Here is a 22,924-nt window from a genome sequence, read left to right as displayed (position 1 = left end):
TGCAGTTTCCTTGGCAATGATACTGCAGTAGTTTGTCATTTCCTTCTACAATTCATTCTATAGACAAGGACACTGAATCAACTGGGGTAAAATGACTTGCCCAGATTTAATAATACAGTTAAAAATAGTTAAGAATATTAAACTATGGGGCAGCTGGATGACACAGTGAATAGTGCATCACTCCTGAAGTTAGGAGGACTTGAGTCCAAATCCAGCTTTAGACATTTAGCTATGTGGCCTTGGGCAAGTCAGTTAACCCCAATTGCCTCACAAAATAAATAAATAAATAAACAAAAAGAATATTAAGCTACAGCTACTAAATGTCTGAGGCTACATTTGAATTTAGGAAGATTGGTCTTCTTGACTCTTGGCCTGGCACTTTGTCTACTGACCCACCTACTTGTTTCTATGAAACTGAAAATAAAAATAGCAAAGGGAAAAGTTGGTAGCCAGAATGATGTGATTTATAAAGTCAGAGTTGTAGAAACGTAAAGCTAGAAAGTACCTTAGAGAGCTCATTTAAACAGACTTCAATTTAATTAGCATTTGCTAAGTGTCTACTAAGTATTCAATATGGGCAAGACACTGTGCCCAGTTATCCTCTCAAAAAACAAAACCAAGTAAGATACAATGACTTGACCAAAGTTCACTAATAAATTTGCATGAAATTAAGCAGACACTAGTCTTAAAATTTTCTGATTAAAACCTTATTGAATAACAACAACAAATTTAAAAAAAATCTTTTTTTCAGATTTATGCTGAATTTATTCCTATTGACCCATGCGTTTTCCTGCTATCACAGGAAGAAAAAATATGGAAAAGTATAATATGCACCAAAATATTTATATTTATACATTTTGGCAGTAACTTGGGAGTAATTTTGTGTGCAATTCCTTGGGACAGGAGTTGGGCAGAAGGGAAATTGAGATTTGGTGAAAGAGAAAAAAATTCAGAAGCAATAAAAATATGCTCAAAGGTTTAAGAAAAGACTAACAGATTGTTTCTTAAACATGGAGCATGGCTGCTTCAGCATTTCTGTCAATTTAATGAGACTAAGCCAAAAGCCTCCGTCTTAGAATCCAAAGCCCTTGAAAAATAACAAATCCATGGTTAAGATGTGTCCACATAAGCATTTGTGCAAATCTCTAAATCAATATGGATCAGTGGGTAGTGGCTTGGCCATGAAGTCAGGGACACCTGAGAGCAAATATTGCCTCTCACACCTATCACTTTGTGGCACTGGAAAAGAGACTTAACCTCTTATTGATACTTAAACTGAACTATGAAGGAAGCTATACATTCTAAGAAGCAAAATACTTATTTTTCTATAAATACCTATTTAAATGTTTTTGATTTCTGTTTAATGTCAGAAGTATGGCTGTACTATACTCATGTTACCTATGGAGCGTTACTATTTCATAGGCTATTTCCTGATGAGGTCACTAGATTTAAGAAGTCTCCTTGTTACAAAAGAAAGAGGCTCTTACCTTAAGAGATGATAGTACTTTAAGGATCACTGAAGAAAATTTAAAAAAATTATTTATTTTTAATACACATTGCTTTATGAATCATGTTGGGAGAGAAAAATCAGAGCAAAAGAGAAAAATCATGGGAGAGAGAAAAAACAACAACAGAAAAAAGAAGTGAACATATAATGTGTTGATTTACATTCAGTCTCCATAGTTCTTTTTCTGAATGCAGATGGCATTTTCTATCCAAAGTCTATCGGGATCGCCTTGGATTATTGAACCACTGAAAAGAGCCAAGTCTTTCAAAGTTGATCATTGAATACATTTACTGTTATTGTGTATAATATATTCCTGGTACTGCTTGTTTCACCTAGCTTACTTAAATTTTTCCAGTCCTTTCCAAAATCAGCTTGTCCATTATTTTTTATAGAGCAATACTATTCCCTATTCCATCATCTTAATATATCATAACTTATTCATTCCTCAGTTGATGGTACCTAGTAATTTTTCAATTCTCTACCACAAAAAAGCACCTACAAACATTTTTGCACATGTAGGTGCTTTTTTTTCCTTCTTTATGATTTCCTTGTGATACAGACCCTGAGTCAAAGAGTTCGCACAACTTGATAGCCCTTTGGGTATAGTTCCAGATTGCTTTCCAGAATGGTTGGTTCATTTCACAACTCCACCAACAATGTATTAATATCCCAGTTTTTCCACATCACCTCCAACACTTACCTTTACCTTTTCCTGCCCTTTTAGCCAATCTGAGAGATGTGAGGTGGTACCTCAGTGTTATATTAATTTGTATTTCTCTAGTCAATTCTGATTTAGAGCATTTTTTCATATGACTATAGATGGCTTTAATTTCATCATTTGAAAGTTGTCTTCATATCCTTTGACCATTTATCAATTGGGGAATGACTTGTATTCTTATAAATTTGACATAGTTCTTTTTATATTTTGGAAATGAGAACTTTATCAGAAACACTTGCTGAAAAAATTTTCTTAGCTTTGTACTTCCTTTTGTAATATTGTTTCTCTTGGTTTTTTTTGTGCAAAACCTTTTTAATTTAATGTAATAAAAGTTGACCATTTTGCCTTTCATAATGTTCTGTAGTTCTTCTTTGGTCATAAATTCCTTCTTCTCCAAAGATCTGATAGGTAAAACATCTCTTGCTCTGCTAATATGTTTATGGTAACATCCTTTATGCCCCAAATGTGCCTATTTTGACCTTATTGTGGTATGGAGCATGAGATGGAGGTTTTTGCCAAGTTTCTTACTTATTATTTTTTATTTTTCCAAGCAATTTTTGTCAAATAGTGAGTTCTTATTCCTGAAACTGGAGTTTGGGGGTTTATCAAAATACTAGATTACTACAGGCCCTGATTATTGTATTGTGTTAATCTATTCCATTCATCCACCACTCTGTTTCTTAGTCAATAACAAATGGTTTTGATGACTCTTGCTTTATAACATAATTTTAGTTTTGTTACAACTAAGCCAACTTCATTTATACTTTTTTTTCATTATTTCCCTTGAAATTCTTGATGTTTTGTTCTTCCAGATGAACTTTGTTAGATATTGTCTGTTTTATTCATAAAAACAATTCTTAGTTTTATTAATTAGTTCAATAGTTTTCTTAGTTTCAATTTTATTAATTTCTTCTTTGAGTTTCAGAATTTTTAATTTGGTATTTAATGTGAGTTTTTAATTTGTTCTTTTTCTAACTTTTTTAGTTACATTCCCAATTCATTGATCTACTCTTTCTCTATTTTATTCATGTAGCTGTTAGAAATATAAAATTTCTTTTAAGAACTGTGTTAGCTGCATCCCATAGGTTTTGGTATGTTTTCTCATTATTGTCAATCACTTGGATGAAATTATGGATTATTTCTGTGATTTGTTGTTGACTCACTGTTTTAGAATTAGATTATTTAATTTCCAGTTGGCTTTTAGTCTGTCTTTCCCTAGCCTGTTATTGAATATTTTTTTTATTGCAGTGTGCATATTCCTGAAAAGGAAGCATTTGTTATTTCTGACTTTCTGTATTTGATTGTGAGGTTTGTATGCCCTAACACGTGGCCAGTTTTTGTGTAGACATCATGTACAATAGAGAAAAAAGGTGCATTTCTTTCTGTCCCTATCCAATTTTCTCCAGAGATCTATCATATATAAGTTTTCTAGGATCCTATTAAACTCTCTAGTTTCTTTCTTGTTTATTTTTTGGTTAAATTTGTTTGATTTTGAGAAGAGGAGATTGAGATCCCCAAATAGGATAGTTTTGCTGTCTATTTCTTTCTGTAATTGTCTTAAAAACTTCTCTAGGAATTTGGCTGCTCTACCACTTGGTACATATACATTTAGTATTATTACTAATTTAATGTTTATAGTACCCTTCCTTTCTTATTTTTACTTTTGCTTTATCTGAGATCAGAATTGCCACCCTTGTATTTTTTTTTTACTTACTTCTGCTGTTTTTTTTATTCCAGCCATTTACCTTTCTTCTGTATGTGTCTCTTTGTGTCAGATGTATTTCTTGTAAACAACATATTGTAGGATTCTGATTTTTAATCCACTCTGCTGTTTTATTCCATTTTATGGGAGAATTCATCCCATTCACATTAACAGTTATGATTACCACTTCTGTATTTCCCTCCATCCTATTTTCTCCCATGTTTCTACTTTTGTTCTCTCTTTCCACTCTGTCCATAGTAGTGTTTTTTACCCACTCCACCCACTATTTTATCTCTTATTACCCCTCTCTTCTTCTCTTAGCAGTGCTTTTTTAACCTACTCCACTCATAACCCTATCTTCTGTCACCCTTCCCCTCTTCTTTTACCTTTTCTCATAGTCCTGCTTTCTCTCTTGCCCCTTCCTTTTTTTTTTCTTTTCCCTCCTATTTCTTTATAAGGTTAAATACATTTCTATACCCAATTGAATGATTATTATTTCCTCTTAGAGCCAAAAATGATGAAATCAAGCTTCAGACAATGATCATTCCCTTCCTTTCTTTCCCTGGATTATAATAGGTCTTTTGTACCTCTTCATGTGATCTAATTTGTTCCATCATACCTCCCCTTTCCTCTTTTTCTAGTACAGATCTTTCCCTACCCCTTAATGTCTTTTTTTTTTAATATTATCACATCAGAGTCCATTCACAACCATACTATCTATCCATGTGATGCTTCCCTCTGCCCTACCAACAGATATAGTTCTCAAAAGCTGCAGATATAATTTTCCCATCTAGGGATGTAAATAGTTTGACCCTTAAATAATATATATTTATCCTCTGTTTACTTTTCTTTGTTTCTCTTGAGTCTTGTGTTTGTAGATTAAATTTTCTATTTAGTTATGCTTTTTTAAATAGAAATGATTGAAAATCTCTTACTTCATTGAAGATCCATGTCCTGCCCTGAAAGATGATGTTCAGTCTGTTTGGGTAATTAAATCTTGATTGTAAATGCAGGTCCTTTGCCTTCTGGAATTCTAGGCCCTCCAATCCTTGGTAATCCTTACAATTGTTCCTTGACTGGTAACTTGCAGTATTTTTTCCTTGAGATTGTAGTTCTGGAGTTTTGCAATTTCTTTTGGAATCTCTTTCCAAAGGTGATTAATGGATTCCTTCAATGAGCATTTCCTCCTTTGTTTTTAAAATATCAAGGTAAGTTTCCTTGATGATCTCTTGAAGAATGCTATCAAGCTCTTTCTTTTTGGTCATGGCCTTCAGGTAGGCCAATCATTTTTAGATTGTCTCTTGTGTATCTGTTTTTCAGGTCAGGTATTTTTTTTAAATGAACATTTCACATTTTCTTCCATTTTTTCATTCTTTTTAGCTTGACAAATTCTTGCTGTTTCAAAGAGTCATTAGTTTTCATTTGTCCCATTACAGTTTTTAATGTGTAGTTTTCTTCAGTTAGCTTTTGTATCTCTTTTCCATTTGATTAATTATACTTTTGAAGATGTTTTCTTTAGTGGATTTTTTTTAAAATTTAACTAATTTTACTTTTTAAGAAGTTGTTTTTTTCAGTCAATGTTTTTCCTTCCTTTTCCAAGCTAGTTGACTGTCGTGTACACTTCTCATTTCTTTTTTCATTTTTTTCTTCTACCTCTCTTATTTACCTTTTAAAATCTTTTGTGAGCACTTCCAAGAAGCCTTGTCGGGCCTGAAATCAATTTATGTCACACTATGTTTAGAGAGATTTTCTCTATGGACATTTTGTCCTTTTCTGAGTTGGTGTTTTGGTCTTCTCTGAGTTGATGTTTTGGTCTTCTCTATCACCATAGTAGCTTGCTGTGGTCAAGGTTCTTTTCTGTTTCTTGCTAATTTTCTTTCCTTTTCTTTTCGTGTTTTTTCTCTTTCTCTCTTTTTAACTTTTATGGTTGAATTCCTTATTTTAAGTTTAAATTTGCTATCTTACAACTAGTATTCATGATCATTATTTCTGCTTTCCAAGGCCAAACACAAAAAATCTAATCTGTTTGGTCTCAGAAGGGAAAAATAAGAGCAGAAATCAGAAAGAAGTTAGAAGGCTGAGATTTAAGATCTGGCTTTTCCAACTACTAGGTAGGTGACTGGGCTTTGGTGTAATGTAAATTGGTGAAATGATATCTATCTTATGGAATTGTTATAGGGATTAAAGGAAGAATATTTATGAGAAGACTTTGTAAGTTATAAAAAGTTAGGTATTGATAATTATAGAAATAGCTTTGAATGTGGAAACAAAAAACTTGTGTTCTCTTTCTGAGTCTGTGATTTGGGACAAGTAATAGCACTTTTCCATGTTACCTTTTGCCAGGAGTTCAAGTCTCAGTGCAGTTCATCCTTTCCATAAAATCATTATCCAAGCAACTTGGTCTGCAGAAGTGTCCACAATGGGAAGTCAGGAATTGTGCAGTATGCTCTGAGTTTATATGGCTTTCTTATCTTGAAGGAACTTCAGCAAAGAAAATCATGTAGTTGTAGAGATATTTAGATGGTCAGGTAAGACTGATGGAAGATTAGAACATAGATGCTATGTCTATGTCTATTCCTATATCTATGTCTGTCTATGACACTATAGGGAACCATTTAAGTATGGAGTATAGTAATATCTGGTTGCCATACTTTATTTGATGGATACAAAAGGAAGATAGTGGTGAGAGAGAGAGGAGCCAGGACTGGAGCGGATTAGTAACTAGCCATGAGCAAGGCATGGAGGGACTGGGATGGGTGCCAAGGGAGTAAGTAAATTGGGCAGCAGTGGTTACAGAGGAGCTAAATCTAGTCCAGAGCATCCTGCTCCATCCCTGCAGTGGGAAAAAAATTGTTTACCTGTCTGACCACTTACTTCTTTCCCTTCTGACCTAGTGGGAAAAAGTAGCAGGGGAGGGAGGAGGATGAAAGATATTCTGATTTTACCAGCATTTGGGAAACTTTATTCCTTTAATTATTCATGCACTTTATTACACTATTTGAAACTGCTATTAAAACAATATGACCATTGACCATGAATTTATCTGATGGTGATTATAGGGAAGATTGGAAAAGGGTATAGAATTCCAGTGGGGGAGAGTACTGTCAAGGTGAGGTAGAGTTGATGAGAGAGAGAGGAAGAGATGATGAAGAGAAGGGGAGATAGGGGAAGATTGTGGAGATATGGAGAGAGGGAAGGAACAAGAAAGCAAAAAAAGAGGGACAGAGAATAGAGACAAAAAGACATACACACATTCACACACACATTAATAATTTTCCAGAATGCATAAATTTCAGATCACATTCTGTACCTTTTCCTTTTGAACTCAGAAAGAGACCTTCCAGAGAACAAACTTGGATATCTCTTAGTGTGGAGATTAATGTGAGTTTTTCCCTAAATGCAGCTTGGTACTAACAGGATATTAAGGCTGCTCAAGACTGATTGATTGAATAAATTAATTCAAAAGAATTTATTAAATGATTGCTCTCTGCTAGACACTGTTAATACAAGGAATATAAATATAGGAAATCAAGGTTATCTTTGTCTTTAAGGAACTTATAGTTTAAGAGTAGATGATATTTAGTGAAGTGGTAAAGCAGGGAAAAAAGTCACAAGGATGATAAATTGAAACATTGGGGAGTTAAATGACATTATTATTTTTTATTATAGTTTTTTTATTTACAAGATATATGCATGGGTAATTTTTTAGCACTGACAATTGCAAAACCTTTTCTTCCAATTTTTCCCCTCCTTCCCCCACCCCCTTCCCCAGATGGCAGGTTGACCAATACATGTTAAATATATTAAAGTATAAGTTAAATACAATATATGTATACATGTCCCTATAGTTATTTTGCTGCACAAGAAGAATCGGACTTTGAAATAGTGTACAATTAGCCTGTGAAGGAAATAAAAAATGCAGGCAGACAAAAATAGGGGGATTGGGAATTCCATGTAGTGGTTCATAGTCATCTCCCAGAGTTTCCTCGCTGGGTGTAGCTGGTTCAATACATTACTGCTCTATTGGAACTGATTTGGTTCATCTCATTGTTGAAGAGAGCCACATACATCAGAATTGATCATCATATAGTATTGTTGTTGAAGTGTACAACGATCTCCTGGTCCTGCTCATTTCACTCAGCTTCAGTTCATGTAAGTCTCTCCAGGCCTTTCTGAAATCATCCTGCTGGTCATTTCTTACAGAACAATAATATTCCATAACATTCATATACCACAATTTATTCAGCCATTCTCCAATTGATGGGCATCCACTTAGTTTCCAGTTTCTGGCCACTGCAAAGAGGGCTTCCACAAACATTCTTGCACATAAAGATCCCTTTCCCTTCTTTAAGATCTCTTTGGGATATAAGCCAGTAGAAACACTGCTGGGTCAGAGAGTATGTACAGTTTGATAACATTTTGAGCATAGTTTCAAATCATTCTCCAGAATGGCTGGATGTATTCACAATTCCACCAACAATGTATCAGTGTCCCTGTTTTCTCACATCCCCTCCAACATTCTGCATTACCTTTCCCTGTCATTCTACCCAATCTGACAGGTGTGTAGTGGTATCTCAGAGTTGTCTTAATTTGCATTTCTGTGATTAATAATGACTTGGAGCATCTTTTCATATGACTAGAAATAGTTTCAATTTCTTTGTAGATGACACATTATTGCAAGAAATAACAATACTATGAGTTTGATTGCTATGTCTAGAACAAAAACAGGTATTGAAGGAGTGGGGTTGGGGAGAGGAGAGAAGATGACTTAAGGCCATCTAAAAGTTATGTTTACATGGCAGGCTGATGACAGGTCTGAGTGGAAGGAAGGCAGAATGGTTAGATAGACTATGAAAGTGAACTGGTGCTTGAGTGTATAATCAGATATAAAAGATAATCAGTATACAAATAGTTAAGTTCACTTTTTTGGTAAAATGACTCAACTATTCCTACTAGGCTAGTCCCTGTGCGTAGGGAACAAAATACTAAACCCATTTTTAATTGATCATCCATTTAGAAAGACTCCCTTTGACCTCTAGTATTTATTGCTGAGCTCAAATGGCCAGACTCAGGCCTGTGAGAGAGACACACAGAGAGAGATGCCCATTCATTGTCTTAAGGATGGAATTCCTGCTTGTGAATGAAATGGGTGTTTAAAAACAACACAGTAGCTTTTGGGGATGATCATGAATCATTGTGCTTCTCACTCACACTGTAGAAGCATTATCCTACAAGCTCTTTACAAAAGGAATTCTCTGTGCCTAACAAAGGCAGCTTTTCAAAGTGCTGGGGCACAGTTGACATCAAGAGATTCTAGTTTTTATTTTCACTGTGCCATAATAGATTATTAGCAATAGTTGGGTATCTCCAATCCACAGCTGGGGAAAAAAGTTTGAAAATTTAGATGAATCACTCCAGAAATAGGAAAGAAACATGCAAACTACTTGCCCTATATAAGTAAAATTTAGGGATTTAGTTAATGCAAGAAAATTTTACACCAATTTATCAAAGGAGGTCAAAAACTATGTGGGATTTGTACTTGATCAAAAGCATCAACAGAAAAAGGAAGAAAACTGCATGTTCATAAAAAAGTTTTCTTCCAGTTATAGGCAGTTATCAATCAAATCATTTAAAAAGATTTTGTTAGTTCAAAACACAAATAGGATTTTCTTGTAAATACTTATCCTGGGATGATGACTCTGTGTCCTACCTATTCCCTCTTCTGATGAGAAACATAAACAACAGAGAGAAGAAATGAAATTTTACATAAAATAAGATTTGTATCATTCAAACATAAAAATATTGTTATTTTATTTATTATCATATTCCTGGAAAGGGTGATATTGTATATTAGAAAGAAGTATAGGTCTCTTTTACCCTAAATTCAAGTAGAAGCAGTAGGAGATAAGAAAAAAGGGAAGGTGATAGAAGGGAGGGCACACTGGAGGAAGGAATAGTCAAAAACAAAACATCTTTTTTTTAAATTAATTTTTATTTAATATTTTCCCCAGTTACATTCAAAACATTTTTTCATTTGTTTTTAAGATTTTTGATTTCTAGATTTTCTCCCTTATCCTCACCCTCAATTAAGAAACTACATGTGAAGTTATGTAAAACATTTCCATAAAAGTCAAGTTGTGAAACACAACATAGATCTCCCACCCTAATGAAAATTAAAAACTCTCAAGAAAAATTAAGTTAAAATAAAGAGAAACAGATATAGAAAAGGCTTCAGTCTATATTCAGATTTGATCAGTTCCTTCTCTAGATATGGAGAGGATTTTTCATCCTAAGTCTTTCAGAATAGTTGTGCATCATTGTACTGCTGAGAATAACAAAGTAATTTACAGCTAGTTGTTCCAGAACATTGCCATTACTTTGTATACAGTATATTTCACTTTGCTCATGGAGGACTTTCCAGGTTTTAAATTTTTTTTTTTTCCTGAGAGCTTCCTGCTTATCATTTCCTAGAGAATAATCATACTCCATTAGAAAAACTTGAAAAACAAAACACTTTTGAGGATAGACAGGGTGAAAAGATAAAGAATAGAATAAACAACAGAGGAAATAGGATGATGGGAAATATAGTTAACAATAATAAAGACTTCTCTTTCCTTTTGCTAACTCTACCCTATTTCACTTCTCACATAGATCAAGGCCTTCATGTCCACCAAAAAGGAAATGTCTGTCTCATAACAAGGGTCTTTGGAGCAAAATTTACACAAGTGTGATACCTGTTATTGTTCTATGGATTTTCCCTGAATCTTGTAGGCTGATGTATAAAGATAGCACTAATATAATACTAATAATATAGGCTGCCCTAATTATAACTATCCCAATTAAGTAGGCACTTAATTAATGAGTTTCAGTTTTGCTACTTGTAGAACAAGGATAATGACACAGTCCTCATAATGTCCTGGTGAAGATATTCCTCTGTAAGTCCCACGAAATCTTTTAGGAGCCATCACTAAGTACTTCCTCATCTGCCACACTCTCCAACCTGGCAGTTCAAACTGGAGTGGTTGGATCACCTTATTCCATTTCCCAATTCTGGATAATTCACTGGGACTTGTAAGGAGTTCAATCATTGACTTCTTGATTTCTTACCTTTCTAAGAATCTCAGCAAAGTCCCTGAAGTATAGTTCTTAAATACTCTTAAGTCTTTAACAAGGTCTACCACAAGTTATCATTTTCTTTTGTTCTTATAAAGCAGTGGCTCTCAAGGTGTGGGTCAGAAAATACTGGGAGTTTCTTAAACCATTTGAAGTACTACAAATTCAAAATAAGTTTTTATTTCTAATAGGGTAAATGTGTATAAATACCCATTTAAACACAAACTCTTTGGGCAGATCCTCAGTAATTTTTAATTGCATAATGATATTGAGAACAAAAGTTTGAGAACCATTATTGTAGGCTTTTTCAAACAAAAATAATTAGGAAAGGACAAAATTTAAAAAGGAACTAGAAATGTGAAAAGAGAAAGTAATGGTTAAAAAAATAACAACTGCTTCCATCAGAATGGATGCCTAGTCTTAAATAATTGGCCAGAGTTCATGGGTCTCTTCTGAAGGGTTAAATGTCTTGGCTTTTCTAAGACATGTTTCTGGTTCTCTAAATCTTTTTTCTTTTCTAAGATTTTTTGTTGAGGAAATTTCCTTCTTAGAGGCCAGCCCCAGGTCTTGAATGTAAAAACTCAGAAATTATCTTGTGAATTCTCAAACTTGAGTGGAAAGGTCATTCTTAATAGACCTAGTCTCTGATGTGCTCAGAAATGGACTAAGGGTTGTCATGGCCTCTCTTTTCAGGTTACCTGTGCAAATGTAGGAAGCCTCTCATGTGCTGCTCATGTCAGTCATGATTTCTTTTTACTGCTGGAGGTAGAGAAGAGAGAAATACTCTCTGCTAACTGGCTATAAACCTGTCTGGAAGTCTAAGGGAGAAAGCACAGGAAGAGGGAAAAAAAAAGATTGATCTGGGTTGTAGTTTGCGAAAATAGTGACTCCTATCTATGACAAGATCCGGTCCTATCTTCCACTGTCAATTGTCAATCATTTTGGAGGTAGCCTGGGTCATTGAAGGCCAGTCAGAGAAGTGCATCATAGTCTCTTACCAAGTGTTGAAGCCACCAATAAAAGTGCATTGGAGATGATCCTCCACCAAATTCTATATAAAATTGAATTATGGGGTCCCAGATTAAACTTTTCCCCCAATCTCTGGTCAATATTCTTTTCCTAAATAAATTAATATTTTTACTTAAATCCAAGATGACTAAGGTATAGTGGGTTCTGCAATAGAGTGCCAGATACATCATTATCACCATCATATAGAAAAAACATAATTCTTTAAAGTTTAAGTGTTTCAAATCCTTACAATGTCCTTGTAGGGCAAGTACTGTGGGTTTATTACCCCCATTTTACAGATGATGAATCTGAGATGCATAGAGCTTTTGCGACTGAAATGCTCTGCTGAGGTCAAAATGAGGGTGTGCTTGCCCCTGTGCTACACTGTGCTTCAGCATGATGAAAGAATGGTAAAGTACTCTTCATAAGATTTCTTCATAGATTTTAGAATTGGAAAACATCTTGGAGATCATTGAATTCAGAGTAGATAAATGATACCTAGAGAATCTCTGTAGTTCCTCCAGCATTTCCTAAGCTAATAAGGCAGGATTGGAACCCTGATATTCCTGACTGTATCATGTAGCCTTTCAAAGATATCTTAGCATAAGATATCATTAATATTCTCCATTTTCACCCTTTGTGCTTCTTGTATTTAAGATGAGAAAGATGAAATTAAAAGAAATTCTATTGAGCATAGGGGAAACCCACCTAAAGCTGTGCTATTTCCTCAGAAAGTATTGGTATTATCCTGTGACTCAATGTCTTATTACTGTAGGCCTATAAAATAAAGTACTCTTTCATAGATTTGATTTTTAAGAAAGGGTAAAAAATCTTGTCATATTTATTATGACTTTGTAGGTCTGGGTTTTCAGGACCAAGAGACATCCTCCTAGAAAGGGTCTGACTAAATTTCAATTTGTCCAGGAGGGAAAAATGAGATAGCAACAAATCAAAGCAGTCTGTGCTATAGAGAAATGAGTTATTATTCTCTTTTGCAGTTCTGACATTCTAATTGAACCAAAAGACTAAAACATGCAATATAAATGAAACTATTTACTAACAAGAAGCTGAATTCTTAGTTGAAAAAACTAATGATGAACTTGACAACAGACAATGCAACATAATCTTTTTCCTTGTGTGTGAGCACCAGAACTGAGATGGTATAATATATATTTTCAGATTCTTCATTTTATCATATTTTCTACTTAATTGTTTCTCTTTGTTCTGGGATAAAAGAAAAAATCAATCTGAAGGGAGGAAGAGATTTTTTTGTTTGTTTCAGTTATAACTGTGAGGGAAAAAGTATAAATAAAACATTTTAATTAAAACATATTTTAGGATTATATATACATATATACATTTACAAAATATATGGAAGTCTTTATATGTACATACATATAGAGATATACGAATGTATGTACATATATTATAAGGCAGAGAGCTGACTTCAGACAATGGAATACTTGAGTTCAAGTCCTTCTGACATATTGCTTGAACATGAACAAATCACATAAGCTTTGAATGCCCCAGGCCTCTATTTCAGACCATGAGTTGTAGATGACTTGCCACTTAGAACTGATGAAGGGATTTTCCACCTAAAGATTTTCTTACACAAATGAAATAATATTTTGGGTATAACTTAAAATAATATAATTTTTAAAATAATGATTTTATCATAATTCATTAACAGTTAAATTGCTTTATATAAAGCTATAGGGGGCAAAATTTAAAATGTTAAGAAATAGTTCTTTACTTACCATCATGCTGCTTGGCATCCCTCTTTTGGTCTGATTTTTATTTAGCAACACAGTTCTCCACCTTTGGTTCATTGGGGAGTGTTTCTGAAATTTCTTACCAATAAGAATAAGGTAAAGGAAATATCACTACCAAACCCTCTATAATAGGATTTTATATTTTTGTTCTTTCATGAGCAGCAAAATACTAGGGTTTTCTGGTACTTCTCTTAGAATTTAATAATAACTCACTTTTGTATAGAACATTAAGACATAAAGTGTTTTCCATACTGCCCTGTTACAGTCACAACACAAGAAAGCTAAAAGAACTTACAAACTACTTTAGCCAGAAAGAGGTATGGCAGCCAAGACAATGCAAGTGTAGAACATAAGGTCACTTACAAAATGTTATGGGGGAGGCTAACGAGAAATTATGAGCCATATAACCTCATAAAATAGTGGAGAGGAGATTGAATATGTAGAAATTCTAGTGAAAAAATGAACTCACAAAGATCAATTTGAGACCATTTTTAGATGAGACTGAAAGGAGGACAATAAAATTGCAAGAAAAAAAGAAATGAATTTTGTCAGCATTTCTATCCCAAGTTGTTGTCATTGTGTATGACCATGGAAACCCCATATTTGGTCTCTGACACCTCAGTCACTAATGTGTTAGGTGAGAAAATGGAAATGCCATTAAAGGTGAAGGAGATATGCAATTTTCAAAGAGGAAATCTGCACTAGACGAAACACAATTTAAAAAATCACTAGGCAGCTGATTTTCAAGATTTCTAAAACAGGAAATGCTAAAGAAGGATTTTGAAAAATCATAGCTGATATTATTTCTCTCTAAAGGCAATTAAAAAGATATTAGTGACTGCTGACATATGTCTGCTTTTTCATTTCCATAAAATCTTTATGAGAATGATATTTGGAGAGATAAAGTTTGTGAAAATGTGAACAATTAAGTCAATCATTCACAAATGATACTTCACTGAGGACCACATCTTTACATAGAATTACATATTTACTGAAAGGTATCAAGAATATAATATTTTATTGTATTGTTTGCTGTTTATATGAAGAGCCTTAAAGGCTTTTGCCCAAAAAAAGTATCTTCAAGGCATATTTGGATCATATGAGATTCTTTGAAATCACACATCTTTTTTTTTTAAAGCAAAGTTTTCCTATGAATTATGAAAAGCATTAATTTCTGAAGAATTAAAATACCAGGAGACTTAAAATGCAATAATGAGACATATCCAATCCAATTCAATCCAATAAACATTTATTAATATGTATCAATCCTTCTTGGTGCTAAAAGATATCTCCAGTAGGTAAAGGGAGATGTGGATCAGAAAGTGACAAAGTCCTAGTGTTCACCTGGGAGTGGAAAATACAAACCCAGTATTATTGCTCTAGTATAGTCTTTATGTAAGAATATATATGCTCATTAATATAGTTCAAGGTAGTACGCAGAGTGATGAATAATGGTAAGCAGTCTTGACTAGCTGTGCGATCCTGAATAAGTCATTTAATCTGTTTGCCTCAGTTTTTTTCATTTGTAAAATGAGCTGGAAAAGTAAATAGCCAAGAGAATTTAATAAGATCACAAAGTTAGACCTGAAAAAAATACCTGAACAACAGCGATACAATTCTTTATACTGCCTGAAGAGTTTTACTTGTGAGCCAAAATCCAGTATGATTGAGGTCAGAGACTAGTTGCTTTTGTGTGGATTATACAGCTCTTATATTTTTATTAGGTACTCTTCTGGGATCCTTCTCATGCAATTATTATGTCTCTGCCAAGAAGATCAGTCTATTCAGAACTTATATGTGGAAAACTGAATTGGCATGGGAGTCTATTCCTTTGAGTCTCCTCCTTAATTTATATTATATATGAGAGACCAATATAATTCTTTTTATATCAACACAAATTTGCATTCAAGAAATATTATAAAAGAAATTATATATTTTTCAGGAAAAAAATGGAAATAATGAGCCTATCAGGTAGCAGTATGATCCAGCTCAATGTACTTCTCCCTTATCCAAAACAATCTAATTCAATTCAATCCAATCCAATCCAATCTAATCCAACAAGCTTTAATTGAGTGCTAATATGAAAGGCACAGGGGAGGCAACAGGACATAATGTGTGAACATGAACAATTCACTTAAGTTCTTAAAGTCCCAGGCAATGAAATCAGTTTCATCTGTTCTGAAAATATGTGTATAGCATTTGTGCTATGAGCTGGGGATAAAAAAATTAATATTAAAATAGTTACTGTGCCTTAAGAAACTTATAGGGGAATTATAACCTATAACTTGCACTGGTAATCAAGTCAAGTGAACAAAAGTCAAGGAAGACTTTCACAATGGTGGAGAATTGATGATGCGACATGAACAAATATTACACAAGACAAAAAAGCATGGATAAATCAAGATCTCTGCCATTAGAGAAAGGACCTACATCACTGACATGATGGATCCATTGAAATATTACATGTTATAATTATTAACTCTAATGATAACTATCAATAAGTGTTCTGACACTAATTTCCTCTTTTTTGATAAAAATAATTTCTGGGCACAATTGTATGGTTTGCAAAATCTTGGTGATAATCTATAACTCACTAACAAGAGCAAACATATCTTAACCCACAGTGTTTGGTATAATTTCAGAATTTCATAGTTCTACTTTAGGAAAGATATATGTTTATTCTTCCATACTCTAAAAAATGTGAGAACTCAACTGTTCCCGCAGTCATATTCACCCATTGAACAAATTCCACTGGTGCCACCTACATAACATATTGAATACCAGATGGAGGGACAAAGTTCTCTGTAGTTAGGCTAGGGGAGGAAGAAGAAAGAGGAGCCTGCAGAGGAGACAGAAAAGGAATAGAGAAATAAAGAAAACCAGGAAAATGTAGTATTTTGAAAACTGAGGAAATAAGGTGATTAAAAAAAGTGAGAGGGCTATAATACTAAATCTCCCAGGAATAATAAGGAAGCTGAAGACTGACTTTTTGAAAATTAATAAATAAAAACAGTTGAATTAAGAAACTAGAAATGGAATGAGTTTGGGGTTTGTTTTTGGAACAAAAGGGTCATCAAGTAGCCTAAAGGATCTAAGAGTAATCCAATCTCCTCATTTTGCAGATGAAGAAACTAAGGCTGAGAAAGCTTTATTTGTCCAGGATCACCCAGTTAACCATGTGTCTCATCTGAAAAAGGCTTTTGCTAAATGCAAGACCAGCATTCTTCCCGGTATACCTTACTACAGGACCAAGTATGTATGGGGCCCCGGATTTGGCCAAGTTGGGCCTGGAGATACACTCAAATCTGATGCCTTTCTAAAAGTTTTACTCTAAGTCATTATGCTCTCATTGATTTTCTGGGCCCATGTCTTCAATATACACCAGCAGGCTGATAATGTCTCACAGGGAATATGAGTATTCAGCCTTACTTAGATGATAATAGACGCCTCCAATGACTGTATTAAGAGACACACATCTCCTATAAATGGAGAAGTAGACAGTAGTTCAATTGTTCTCTATCTTCATTGACCTCATTTGAATTTATGTTCAGTTTTGGACACTATGGATTAAGAAGAACCTTAATAAGTTGAAGAGTATCCAGAGGAGGATAATCAACAAGATGAAGTGTCTAGAGTCAGTGACTTATGGAAATCCTTTACATGAAGCATCTGGGGATGTTTAACCTGGAGAAGATGGGGGGGGTAGGAAGAGAGATAGGGAGGATTGAAGAGGCAGAGGAAAGGTACTAGATGTGATAGCTTTCTTCAAGTACTTGAAAAGCTGTTCTGTGGAGGCGGTATTAGATTTGTTCTATTTGTCCACAGAGGTCAGAACCAGGAGCTGTGGGTGCAAAGAAGCTTGATATTAGACAATACTTAATGATCAGAACCATCCCATAACAAAATAAGCTACTTCCAGAGATGGCAGGCTTCCCTTCCTTGGAGGTCTTCAAGCACAAATGGGATGATCACTTGTTAATATGGGGACTTTTCTTGAGTGCATGTATGATTTAGTTCAAAAAAATCAATGAAATGCCTTCCAACTTTCAAATTATTTGATCCTTGATGAATTTAAACCATGAGGCCCAGTCAAACTACATCTCAAGGTAGTGAAATGGTTGGAAGCTATTAAAACTGAGCTATAGTCAGGGACCTTAGAAACCTCGCGGAGAAGTGGAAATATATCTCTGGATTAAAGAAGAGCAAATGTTCCTTTTTTTTTCTTAAAGGAAGAGAGTAGTTTTTACACAAGACTATTAGATTGATTTTGATTCTTGAAAAAAATTTAGAATGGATAATTAATGGTTTATAAGTATTTAGAAAAAAGAATTCCATATCAGTTGTCATTTTCCATTTACATATTTTGTTATTGTTCAGTTATTTCAGTCATGTCTGACTCAATGACCCAATTGACCAATTTAGCATTATCATTTCCTTCTCAAGCTCATTTTACAGATGAAGAAACTGAGGTAAAATAGTTTAAGTGACTTTCCCAGAGTTCTCCAAGTAGTAAGTGTCTACTAGTAGATTTAAACCCAAGATGAGTCTTTTTCACTCTGGCATTCTATCCATCGCATCACCCAGCTGCCCCTAGTAGAGGATGTAGCAATCACTAGAAGCTAGAATATCTTTATTTACAACAGGTAATGCCAGAGAAGCTCATTTCTATCTTGACAAAGTAATTAACTCAGTAGTACTAACCTATTAATCTAGTAGACCTAGAGTTACTTTGACAAAGTAACTCATTCTATCTTTCTAAACAAGATGGGAATAGAGATAATAGAAGTTAAACTTCTATGAAAACATTTTTAAAAAACAAAGTTAGATGTTCATTATAATTAAATAAAATACCATGCATTTTATACAAAATAATACAATTTATTTGGGAGTAAAATACCATTTGTACAAAGCAAATATTTAAATCAATGACTTCAGTGAAAACATAGCTATAATATCTATGCATTTGTAGAGAAAATTGTGTTGGGAAGAATAACCGATGTAGAAAAAAATTCTCAGTAGTTATGTTCTAACTACTGGATTCAATGAAAGGATGAAATTTAATAAGTAGAGCAGCCCAATGCCAAACAGAACTTGTGAATGTTTATTAAGAGTTAGTCTCAGTCCCTAAGTCATCTGATGACTCATTCTTTGCCTGAAGAGATCATGAAACCATGATTTTCTTGGAATCATGAAAACAAGTTTTTTTTCCTCTCTGCTTTGCAAAGTTACAAAAAATTATTTTTTCTTTGCACTCAGCTAGAGTATTACAACTTTAAATCTACTCCTTTCTTTTCCTAGATACAAACTACTGACTGCCACTGCTTCATGGCCCCTTTTTGAGCAAGGACATCCACAGGTTAGCAAAGTAATAGTTAATCATGTTAATTGTACTTAATTTTTAAATATATTACATTTAAATTCAATACATTTTCTACATAGTAATAAAATTTACATTGTAGAACAGTACAATTTATACAAAGTAAATGAAATGATAAGTAAAATTTAGGAAGCGGATAATTTCTAAGAGAAAGGGAGGGAAAGGGGAGAAGGAAATAATGGAGAAATTATCTCTTTGGGGCTGCAGTCTGGGAAGATTTCAGAATCACAGCATCCATCCCTAACCTTCTTTCCCATGAAACTTTTCCAGTCCTTAATTCTAATTCTAATGGATAAGATAGTTGTAATAAATAAGAGAAAGAAAGCAGAACTATTAAACTTCTATTCTGATTGTTCTACTAAGGAAAATTATTTTGTGGAGCAGGAAAGAAATGGAGCGCTGACTTGGCTTGCCAAGGTTATTAGGATGCTGGAGATGGATCCCTGCTGGTTTGGAAAGAAATCATACCAGCATTTTCTTTTCTATAATCTGCCTTCCACCCCCAGCTTGAATTTATGAGTAGCCCCTATATTTTCTTCTCTTTTGGTGTCAACAATGCAAGGACTATCTCTCCTTTCTCTTTTCTGTTCTATTTTTATGATAACAAGTTTCCATAGGCCTTCAAGCTGTCCCTAATATCTTAGGCTTGTAGGGAAGGCCTTTGAATCAAATCAAGCCCCCTCCACTAGTATCCAAATTAGGATACTTCCTCACCCCACTCCTGGGAAAATTTAATTCAAGAAAAAGCAGGACATTATCCCATGGTAATTTCACTTCCTGAAAATTAGAGGGGGTTCTAATAGCACTTTCAGTACTTTAGCAGCATAGGAACAAATGAATTTGACATTTATGTTGCAAAAATGAGTAATTGAAATAGAAGGTCTGAAGTTTTCCTCTGTGTCTTCTGTTTCCAGGTGCTGTAGTTCACAGTCTTGGTTCTACCACTAAATAATTCTTATGAACTTGAGTAAATCACTTTAACTTTATAGCCCTGTTTCTTTCCTAAGATTCCTTTGAGATTAAGATCTAGAATTTATATCTTGCATGTATAGTTTTATTTGGAAGTAAATTTAGATTTAGATTTATGACACTTTAGTAAATTAAAAAAAATAGTTGAAAGGTATTCAAAATGAATTGATCTCTCCAACAGATAGAGTTTAGTTGATGAAAGAATCATGTTATGTGGAAGATATTTCCAAAATACTGATGACTTCTGTGTCCCAGTAATTAAATAAAGCACATACTCAAGCAGAAAGGTTTGGAGGGAAAAAAAGAATTCAAATTTAGCAAGCATATGTGTGTTTACTACTAATATAGTAGTTGTACCTAACATAGTGCTAGGTCCTAGGGGTAACAGGATGAAGAACAACACAATCAGAACAAGGGATTTAGAGCTGAACAGAGCATACAGAGAAATGGGAAGAGAGAGATCATTTGCTGTAAGGAGACTTCATGGAGGAGATAGAGTCAAAGCTGGACCAAAATATTGAATGTTTTACAGAACAAAGAATGTCTTATATTAACATATGACAAATGAAAGAAATTGTCTTTATTTTGCTACCTATTGCTATTCTGGTAAAAGCATTTCTAATCTGAGCTCCTTCTAGTGTCCCTCAGATTAACACCAGATCAAGCCTCTGAAATGGTTTTGGCGTGATAGAACCCACAAACATTTGGAGCATAACAAATTCCCAAAAGAAAATACTTTGGAAGAACTTCAGAAAAGTTCTGTTTCAATCAGGCAGAGAGGGAGGCATCCGAGCACAGACACAGCACAGGGAACTAGAGCACTGCAAAGTCTGCAGACTGGGGAATCTACTAGGAAGCTCTTAGGATACTCTATCCTGGTTATAAATCAGTGGATCAGCAGATTAGCTGTGAGACATCGAACACAAATACAAAAGGCAAATAATGAGCCTCTGAACCTCAAAATAATGCAGGTCTTGGCCACACTTTCCCAGCTCTGGAAGTCAGTTAGCAGTACTGGACTTAAGGAATACTAAAGTGGCTATTGCCTGCAGAGAAAGTTTGGGACAATCTTTCCTTTGCTCTAAGAGTAGACATTAACTTAAAAAATGAGCAAAAAAATGACCATAGATAGCTTTTAAGGAAAAAGAGAAGATCAGACCTCAAATCCTGAGGATCCTAAAGACAAATCATCCCCAGATGAAGCCCCAAGTGTAGTTCCACATCTCACAAGGTTCTATTGGAAAAAAAAATTTAAAAAGGATCTTAAAAGAGAGTTAGAAGAAAAAAGGGGAACTTTGCAAGAGTTTAGAAAAGGAAAAACAAATTATCTGAAGAAAAACTCCTTAAAAATAGATTTGATGAAATAGAAAAAAGCATATAACTCCTTACAAAATAAATATGAAAAGCAATCTACATATATTCTCATTTGATCCTCACACCCCAAGACGGTATCACCCACATGGAAGATGCTAAGGGACTACTTCCAGGAATTGGGAGGTCTGGAGCACATATGGGCATTTTATATTGGTCTTACACATATTGTTGGGAGCAGCATTTTTCCACTGGCTATGTAACTGGAACTCTGGGCATCTTTAAAATAGACTTATTTAAGAAAGGCTGTGAGTGAAGGACTTTTAAAAATCATATCATGTGGTAAAAAGAGAGGAAAAGAGGGCCGTATCCTCACTGCCCCCTTTAGGTCATATGAGCCCAAGAAATGGGCATCAGTCTTTGGCTTTTTTGTTTTTTTGTTTTCTGTTCTATTTTTAAGAGTCTCCTACCCAGCTTGGAAGCAGAAGTCATAGAATTCTAGGAGTCCAGGAATTCAGGTCAGATTTTATAGCCAGGAAACGTTGATGAGCATTGGAGTATAGGGGAACCAGTGAAACATAGCTAGTCCTGCTTCTGACTTTGGTCTTGAGCTTGGTAAGACTAATATTCTGGGAGAAATGAGCTAACCAGTGACCTTAATTTCATGTCTAACCTATCTCCACTATTAGCATGATGTGATGGGGAGAATTATGTCCCTTAGGTACTGGGAGACACATGTTCATGTGTGTCCTTAACATATATTTAAAGGTAAATATGCTTTTGAAAATGCTAATCTGATGTTAAATGGATAAATGAAACTGGGGTACTAGTCACCATTTCAAAAATGGTGAGAAGACAGCTAAGGCAATGGCAAAGAAAAAAGAGCTTCCTCAATCCCATTCAGGGTGCTAGAAAACCCTCTCTGTGTGTGCATGGTAAAATATAATGGGCCTCTACTTGAGAAAATAGAGTTAATGAAACCATATTAAAATGCATTAAATTATTATTAAATGAATTAATTATTAATCAATCAATTAATAATCAATACTAAAGGAATAATATTTAAAAAGAAATCAATAGTGAAATATAGATATCAAAAATATTCATGAACCCTTTGAAATCTATTCACAGACTCTTCATGGATTCCAGATAAGAAGTCCTGCAAGGGAATCATTCTCAGGGAAAAGTGAATTTGTCATCTCAGAGGCATTTTTCCATCTTTGTAGTTTGGTAGTATAGTTATAGGAATGTCTCTTCTTGCCCTTGTAGGAACTAGCCACAGACTGTATCCTTGGCTTATTGGTGTCCCAAACCAAGGCCAGGGGCAGCTAGGTGGTGCAGTGAAAATGGCAACATGCCTATGGTCAGGAAGACTCATCATGAGTTCTAATCCAGTCTCAGATACTTACTAGTTGTGTGATCCTGGACAAGTCACTTAACTCCATTT

At 34.4% G+C, this 22,924-nt stretch overlaps 1 long non-coding RNA gene and 1 pseudogene across 1 annotated transcript in view; both read right to left on the bottom strand.

Moving 5' to 3' along the window:
* The window catches only part of LOC141552259 (ras-related protein Rab-18 pseudogene), a 78,857-nt pseudogene extending 65,046 nt beyond the window's left edge, over nt 1-13,811 (bottom strand).
* LOC141555447 (uncharacterized) overlaps nt 1-22,924 on the bottom strand; it is a 156,993-nt gene that overhangs the window by 117,700 nt on the left and 16,369 nt on the right. The window lies entirely within an intron of this gene.

This window comes from Sminthopsis crassicaudata, chromosome 1 (genome assembly GCF_048593235.1).
Source record: "Sminthopsis crassicaudata isolate SCR6 chromosome 1, ASM4859323v1, whole genome shotgun sequence".
Classification (NCBI taxonomy): domain Eukaryota; kingdom Metazoa; phylum Chordata; class Mammalia; order Dasyuromorphia; family Dasyuridae; genus Sminthopsis; species Sminthopsis crassicaudata.
The sequence above is the reverse complement of the archived record's forward strand: the minus strand, read 5'-3'. Positions and strand labels throughout refer to the sequence as shown.